General features: G+C 53.2%; 14 non-coding genes across 14 annotated transcripts; 2 read left to right on the top strand and 12 right to left on the bottom strand.

Annotated features, from left to right (window-relative positions):
- Positions 1-337: 337 nt before the first annotated feature.
- Positions 338-419, bottom strand: Trnas-aga (transfer RNA serine (anticodon AGA)). The gene has a single exon. It is a non-coding gene; the product is annotated as a tRNA-Ser (tRNA).
- Positions 420-560: 141 nt separating this feature from the next.
- On the bottom strand, positions 561-633 carry Trnak-uuu (transfer RNA lysine (anticodon UUU)). Its single transcript has one exon. It is a non-coding gene; the product is annotated as a tRNA-Lys (tRNA).
- A 294-nt stretch (positions 634-927) lies between these two features.
- Positions 928-1,000, bottom strand: Trnae-uuc (transfer RNA glutamic acid (anticodon UUC)). The gene has a single exon. It is a non-coding gene; the product is annotated as a tRNA-Glu (tRNA).
- A 322-nt stretch (positions 1,001-1,322) lies between these two features.
- Positions 1,323-1,395, bottom strand: Trnam-cau (transfer RNA methionine (anticodon CAU)). Its single transcript has one exon. It is a non-coding gene; the product is annotated as a tRNA-Met (tRNA).
- An 823-nt stretch (positions 1,396-2,218) lies between these two features.
- On the top strand, positions 2,219-2,290 carry Trnag-ucc (transfer RNA glycine (anticodon UCC)). The gene has a single exon. It is a non-coding gene; the product is annotated as a tRNA-Gly (tRNA).
- A 279-nt stretch (positions 2,291-2,569) lies between these two features.
- Trnas-aga (transfer RNA serine (anticodon AGA)) lies at positions 2,570-2,651 on the bottom strand. The gene has a single exon. It is a non-coding gene; the product is annotated as a tRNA-Ser (tRNA).
- A 138-nt stretch (positions 2,652-2,789) lies between these two features.
- On the bottom strand, positions 2,790-2,863 carry Trnak-uuu (transfer RNA lysine (anticodon UUU)). The gene has a single exon. It is a non-coding gene; the product is annotated as a tRNA-Lys (tRNA).
- Positions 2,864-3,159: 296 nt separating this feature from the next.
- Positions 3,160-3,231, bottom strand: Trnae-uuc (transfer RNA glutamic acid (anticodon UUC)). Its single transcript has one exon. It is a non-coding gene; the product is annotated as a tRNA-Glu (tRNA).
- Positions 3,232-3,554: 323 nt separating this feature from the next.
- On the bottom strand, positions 3,555-3,627 carry Trnam-cau (transfer RNA methionine (anticodon CAU)). The gene has a single exon. It is a non-coding gene; the product is annotated as a tRNA-Met (tRNA).
- An 823-nt stretch (positions 3,628-4,450) lies between these two features.
- On the top strand, positions 4,451-4,522 carry Trnag-ucc (transfer RNA glycine (anticodon UCC)). Its single transcript has one exon. It is a non-coding gene; the product is annotated as a tRNA-Gly (tRNA).
- Positions 4,523-4,801: 279 nt separating this feature from the next.
- Trnas-aga (transfer RNA serine (anticodon AGA)) lies at positions 4,802-4,883 on the bottom strand. Its single transcript has one exon. It is a non-coding gene; the product is annotated as a tRNA-Ser (tRNA).
- Positions 4,884-5,025: 142 nt separating this feature from the next.
- Trnak-uuu (transfer RNA lysine (anticodon UUU)) lies at positions 5,026-5,098 on the bottom strand. Its single transcript has one exon. It is a non-coding gene; the product is annotated as a tRNA-Lys (tRNA).
- A 297-nt stretch (positions 5,099-5,395) lies between these two features.
- On the bottom strand, positions 5,396-5,467 carry Trnae-uuc (transfer RNA glutamic acid (anticodon UUC)). Its single transcript has one exon. It is a non-coding gene; the product is annotated as a tRNA-Glu (tRNA).
- Positions 5,468-5,788: 321 nt separating this feature from the next.
- On the bottom strand, positions 5,789-5,861 carry Trnam-cau (transfer RNA methionine (anticodon CAU)). The gene has a single exon. It is a non-coding gene; the product is annotated as a tRNA-Met (tRNA).
- Positions 5,862-6,000: the final 139 nt, after the last annotated feature.

Here is a 6,000-nt window from a genome sequence, read left to right as displayed (position 1 = left end):
GGTGAGCATAGTTGCCTTCCAAGCAGTTGATCCGGGTTCGATTCCCGGCCACCGCAACGGGCGAAACTTTTTGCGTATGAGTATGTGAGCCACGTGCTGTTAAATTAACGTTTTCTTTCCGTCGTTGCTCCACGCAGGCCATCCTGTAGTATGTCCCGACTTGTCCCGACTTTGCTCGGCTGACGCGAAAGCTGACGCTTGGAATTCGCCCTTATCAAAAGGACAGGCGCTATAAACGACTGTGAGAGGTGAGGTGTGGCGAGGTACCAAAACGACAGGCAAACCGCGAAATTTTCTGCTCCTCCTTCCTAAAGAAAAAAAGAAAAGAAAAAACGGACGCAGTCGGTAGGACTCGAACCTACGCTCCCAGAGGGAATCTGATTTCTAGTCAGACGCCTTAACCACTCGGCCACGACTGCTCGTATCTGAAGCTTCCCTCGAATCGTGAAAAATCTAACCGGTCTGCGCAGAATGTTGACAGGGAAACGAACTCTGTGCACTGATTACGGCAGGGCTACCAGCGCTACGAGACGAGCCATTACGGAAGCGTTAAAAATCTTCGCCCGGACAGGGACTCGAACCCTGGACCCTTAGGTTAAAAGCCTAATGCTCTACCGACTGAGCTATCCGGGCTCATGCCCGTTGTGGTGGAGCGGCTGCAAGCAATGTGAATAATTGGAACGCGTGTGTAGGCGTACTACGGTAATTGCTGGCTTCTGGCGCAACTGGCCACTTCACCGACTTCCCACTGACGCTGGTAGCAGCCCAACAGCGGACTAGTGCCTCTTCTGCCTTTATCCCGGTGCTGACAGTAATTGCATCTTGTGCCTGTTTTCCCCGATTACGTTCGGTTGAAGCTCCGGAAGGAGGGCGACAACGAAGGTTGGAAGGCCAAAACATGGAGGGACGTGTGCGCAAAAACTTCTCTTCCGGTACCGGGAATCGAACCCCGGGCCTCCTGGGTGAAAGCCAGGTATCCTAGCCACTAGACCACACCGGATTTGCTCGGTAAACGTGAGATTTACTCCCTCTCCTCCCGCATTTCGTGCTGAATCCGGACTCAGTGGTGCTCTCTGTTTGCGAGCGTATTTGTGCGTGCAGACTGGCATGGCGCACAGCTCGAAACTGACTATTCATTGCTGTTTGCATCATATTTTACTCATAACAGGGGAGGAGAAAGATCAAAGTTGTACCTTGCCATAATTGGAAGTAAACATTTTTACGCTGAGGCGTGGACTCCTTGGGGATAACAAACGACAATTAAGTTCGTTCCCTAGCAACAGCAGCGCCGTTAATTCAGCCATGATGTACAGCAAATTAAATGCCCCGGGTGAGGATCGAACTCACGACCTTAAGATTATGAGACTTACGCGCTACCTACTGCGCTACCGAGGCACGTTGCAACAAGCGTCCCAGGAAACTTGGTAAGTCCCACATATTAGAGATAGACAGTTTGCGCTTTCTCAAGAATCTGCTGTGTTGCTACACGTGCTTTCCCGACTGGCTAGATTAAACTGCTGCCGCAGCTTTTTCAACGGAAAGCAGCACTGCCTGAGGTAACAGTACATCGCCCCTTGCGGCACCTGGACACAGCGGCCTGTAGGGCCAGGCCGACGCTAGAGTTCAGAAATAGCACGCGACCGTCCAAGTACGGCCTCTTGCGTGCTGCGTGTTGGTTCTTCTCACAGCGAATCCTGCTACACATTCCTGAGGCTGACGCAGCTCAAGCGGGCAATCGGCGCGGCGGCATTATAGCGAGAACAGCAAAACGATGCATCGGCCGGGAATCGAAGCCGGGCCGCCCGCGTGGTAGGCGAACAACCTACCACTTTTTTAGTTGTTGTTCTCATTTTGTTAGTTGCACTTGTTGGGGGCGGACGTCCGATGACGTCCGTGCTTGCCGAGCATATTCCCGAGCAGCTGTCTGCAGGGGAAAGTGGGATTGCCACCCAGCGACGTCGGATACGACCGAAAAAAGTGCTACACACGCGGAGTTCCCCCACTACACTGCCTTATAGCGACCGCTCATCACTATCGTGTGAGTAACGTTGCGGCCGCGGCGACGAGTCTTGCCCAAAGACGCAGCGTGCGTGGAGGCGCTACCCGAATGCGTGTGGATGCACCCTCCTACCTCGTAAAGCGCCTACAGCTACTATCACCGTGGGCCGCTGGCGGCGGGCGGAAGCCGACACAGCGCGGCGTTGCGAGCAGCGGCTGTGCGGTGGTGGTGTAATGGTGAGCATAGTTGCCTTCCAAGCAGTTGATCCGGGTTCGATTCCCGGCCACCGCAACGGGCGAAACTTTTTGCGTATGAGTATGTGAGCCACGTGCTGTTAATTAACGTTTTCTTTCCGTCGTTGCTCCACGCAGGCCATCCTGTAGTATGTCCCGACTTGTCCCGACTTTGCTCGGCTGACGCGAAAGCTGACGCTTGGAATTCGCCCTTATCAAAAGGACAGGCGCTATAAACGACTGTGAGAGGTGAGGTGTGGCGAGGTACCAAAACGACAGGCAAACCGCGAAATTTTCTGCTCCTCCTTCCTAAAGAAAAAAAGAAAAGAAAAACGGACGCAGTCGGTAGGACTCGAACCTACGCTCCCAGAGGGAATCTGATTTCTAGTCAGACGCCTTAACCACTCGGCCACGACTGCTCGTATCTGAAGCTTCCCTCGAATCGTGAAAATCTAACCGGTCTGCGCAGAATGTTGACAGGAAACGAACTCTGTGCACTGATTACGGCAGGGCTACCAGCGCTACGAGACGAGCCATTACGGAAGCGTTAAAAATCTTCGCCCGGACAGGGACTCGAACCCTGGACCCTTAGATTAAAAGCCTAATGCTCTACCGACTGAGCTATCGGGCTCATGCCCGTTGTGGGTGGAGCGGCTGCAAGCAATGTGAATAATTGGAACGCGTGTGTAGGCGTACTACGGTAATTGCTGGCTTCTGGCGCAACTGGCCACTTCACCGACTTCCCACTGACGCTGGTAGCAGCCCAACAGCGGACTAGTGCCTCTTCTGCCTTTATCCCGGTGCTGACAGTAATTGCATCTTGTGCCTGTTTTCCCCGATTACGTTCGGTTGAAGCTCCGGAAGGAGGGCGACAAACGAATGTTGGAAGGCCAAAACATGGAGGGGACGTGTGCGCAAAAACTTCTCTTCCGGTACCGGGAATCGAACCCGGGCCTCCTGGGTGAAAGCCAGGTATCCTAGCCACTAGACCACACCGGATTTGCTCGGTAAACGTGAGATTTACTCCCTCTCCTCCCGCATTTCGTGCTGAATCCGGACTCAGTGGTGCTCTCTGTTTGCGAGCGTATTTGTGCGTGCAGACTGGCATGGCGCACAGCTCGAAACTGACTATTCATTGCTGTTTGCATCATATTTTACTCATAACAGGGGAGAGAGAAAGATCAAAGTTGTACCTTGCCATAATTGGAAGTAAACATTTTTACGCTGAGGCGTGGACTCCTTGGGGATAACAAACGACAATTAAGTTCGTTCCCTAGCAACAGCAGCGCCGTTAATTCAGCCATGATGTACAGCAAATTAAATGCCCCGGGTGAGGATCGAACTCACGACCTTAAGATTATGAGACTTACGCGCTACCTACTGCGCTACCGAGGCACGTTGCAACAAGCGTCCCAGGAAACTTGGTAAGTCCCACATATTAGAGATAGACAGTTTGCGCTTTCTCAAGAATCTGCTGTGTTGCTACACGTGCTTTCCCGACTGGCTAGATTAAACTGCTGCCGCAGCTTTTTCAACGGAAAGCAGCACTGCCTGAGGTAACAGTACATCGCCCTTGCGGCACCTGGACACAGCGGCCTGTAGGGCCAGGCCGACGCTAGAGTTCAGAAATAGCACGCGACCGTCCAAGTACGGCCTCTTGCGTGCTGCGTGTTTGGTTCTTCTCACAGCGAATCCTGCTACACATTCCTGAGGCTGACGCAGCTCAAGCGGGCAATCGGCGCGGCGGCATTATAGCGAGAACAGCAAAACGATGCATCGGCCGGGAATCGAAGCCGGGCCGCCCGCGTGGTAGGCGAACAACCTACCACTTTTTTAGTTGTTGTTCTCATTTTGTTAGTTGCACTTGTTGGGGGCGGACGTCCGATGACGTCCGTGCTTGCCGAGCATATTCCCGAGCAGCTGTCTGCAGGGAAAGTGGGATTGCCACCCAGCGACGTCGGATACGACCGAAAAAAGTGCTACACACGCGGAGTCCCCCACTACACTGCCTTATAGCGACCGCTCATCACTATCGTGTGAGTAACGTTGCGGCCGCGGCGACGAGTCTTGCCCAAAGACGCAGCGTGCGTGGAGGCGCTACCCCGAATGCGTGTGGATGCACCCTCCTACCTCGTAAAGCGCCTACAGCTACTATCACCGTGGGCCGCTGGCGGCGGGCGGGAAGCCGACACAGCGCGGCGTTGCGAGCAGCGGCTGTGCGGTGGTGGTGTAATGGTGAGCATAGTTGCCTTCCAAGCAGTTGATCCGGGTTCGATTCCCGGCCACCGCAACGGGCGAAACTTTTGCGTATGAGTATGTGAGCCACGTGCTGTTAAATTAACGTTTTCTTTCCGTCGTTGCTCCACGCAGGCCATCCTGTAGTATGTCCCGACTTGTCCCGACTTTGCTCGGCTGACGCGAAAGCTGACGCTTGGAATTCGCCCTTATCAAAAGGACAGGCGCTATAAACGACTGTGAGAGGTGAGGTGTGGCGAGGTACCAAAACGACAGGCAAACCGCGAAATTTTCTGCTCCTCCTTCCTAAAGAAAAAAAGAAAAGAAAAACGGACGCAGTCGGTAGGACTCGAACCTACGCTCCCAGAGGGAATCTGATTTCTAGTCAGACGCCTTAACCACTCGGCCACGACTGCTCGTATCTGAAGCTTCCCTCGAATCGTGAAAAATCTAACCGGTCTGCGCAGAATGTTGACGAGGAAACGAACTCTGTGCACTGATTACGGCAGGGCTACCAGCGCTACGAGACGAGCCATTACGGAAGCGTTAAAAAATCTTCGCCCGGACAGGGACTCGAACCCTGGACCCTTAGATTAAAAGCCTAATGCTCTACCGACTGAGCTATCCGGGCTCATGCCCGTTGTGGGTGGAGCGGCTGCAAGCAATGTGAATAATTGGAACGCGTGTGTAGGCGTACTAACGGTAATTGCTGGCTTCTGCGCAACTGGCCACTTCACCGACTTCCCACTGACGCTGGTAGCAGCCCAACAGCGGACTAGTGCCTCTTCTGCCTTTATCCCGGTGCTGACAGTAATTGCATCTTGTGCCTGTTTTCCCCCGATTACGTTCGGTTGAAGCTCCGGAAGGAGGGCGACAAACGAAGGTTGGAAGGCCAAAACATGGAGGGACGTGTGCGCAAAAACTTCTCTTCCGGTACCGGGAATCGAACCCGGGCCTCCTGGGTGAAAGCCAGGTATCCTAGCCACTAGACCACACCGGATTTGCTCGGTAAACGTGAGATTTACTCCCTCTCCTCCCGCATTTCGTGCTGAATCCGGACTCAGTGGTGCTCTCTGTTTGCGAGCGTATTTGTGCGTGCAGACTGGCATGGCGCACAGCTCGAAACTGACTATTCATTGCTGTTTGCATCATATTTTACTCATAACAGGGGAGGAGAAAGATCAAAGTTGTACCTTGCCATAATTGGAAGTAAACATTTTACGCTGAGGCGTGGACTCCTTGGGGATAACAAACGACAATTAAGTTCGTTCCCTAGCAACAGCAGCGCCGTTAATTCAGCCATGATGTACAGCAAATTAAATGCCCCGGGTGAGGATCGAACTCACGACCTTAAGATTATGAGACTTACGCGCTACCTACTGCGCTACCGAGGCACGTTGCAACAAGCGTCCCAGGAAACTTGGTAAGTCCCACATATTAGAGATAGACAGTTTGCGCTTTCTCAAGAATCTGCTGTGTTGCTACACGTGCTTTCCCCGACTGGCTAGATTAAACTGCTGCCGCAGCTTTTTC

Source organism: Schistocerca cancellata, unplaced genomic scaffold, assembly GCF_023864275.1.
Source record: "Schistocerca cancellata isolate TAMUIC-IGC-003103 unplaced genomic scaffold, iqSchCanc2.1 HiC_scaffold_544, whole genome shotgun sequence".
NCBI lineage: Eukaryota > Metazoa > Arthropoda > Insecta > Orthoptera > Acrididae > Schistocerca > Schistocerca cancellata.
This window is presented reverse-complemented; position numbering and strand designations above follow the sequence as displayed.